Source organism: Penaeus monodon, chromosome 28 (genome assembly GCF_015228065.2).
Source record: "Penaeus monodon isolate SGIC_2016 chromosome 28, NSTDA_Pmon_1, whole genome shotgun sequence".
Lineage (NCBI taxonomy): Eukaryota > Metazoa > Arthropoda > Malacostraca > Decapoda > Penaeidae > Penaeus > Penaeus monodon.
Genome location: NC_051413.1, coordinates 1,677,930 through 1,678,240, shown reverse-complemented (window position 1 = coordinate 1,678,240; position 311 = coordinate 1,677,930).

Below are 311 nucleotides of genomic sequence, written 5' to 3'. Positions count from 1 at the left end.
ATGAGTGTTTTGCAATGACCCCGGTCTTTTGTCTCATTACTTTAACGATGCTCTCAAAACTCACTTCTTGAAATGCACAGGACAGTCACAGTGGTTCATGGCACACAAACTATCTTGATACATGTACAGTTGTACCTCATTTAGTAATTCTCTGATTACTATTCTTTGTTGGAAATCAATCAGAATTGAGATAATTGAAACCCATTACAGCAACAGAAAAGACAGAAATTCTGTTTTATGATATGGGTAAACAAACGTTATGGAATGGAGTACTGGAATGATTAGGGAAAAAAAAAAAGTTAAATGAGGTG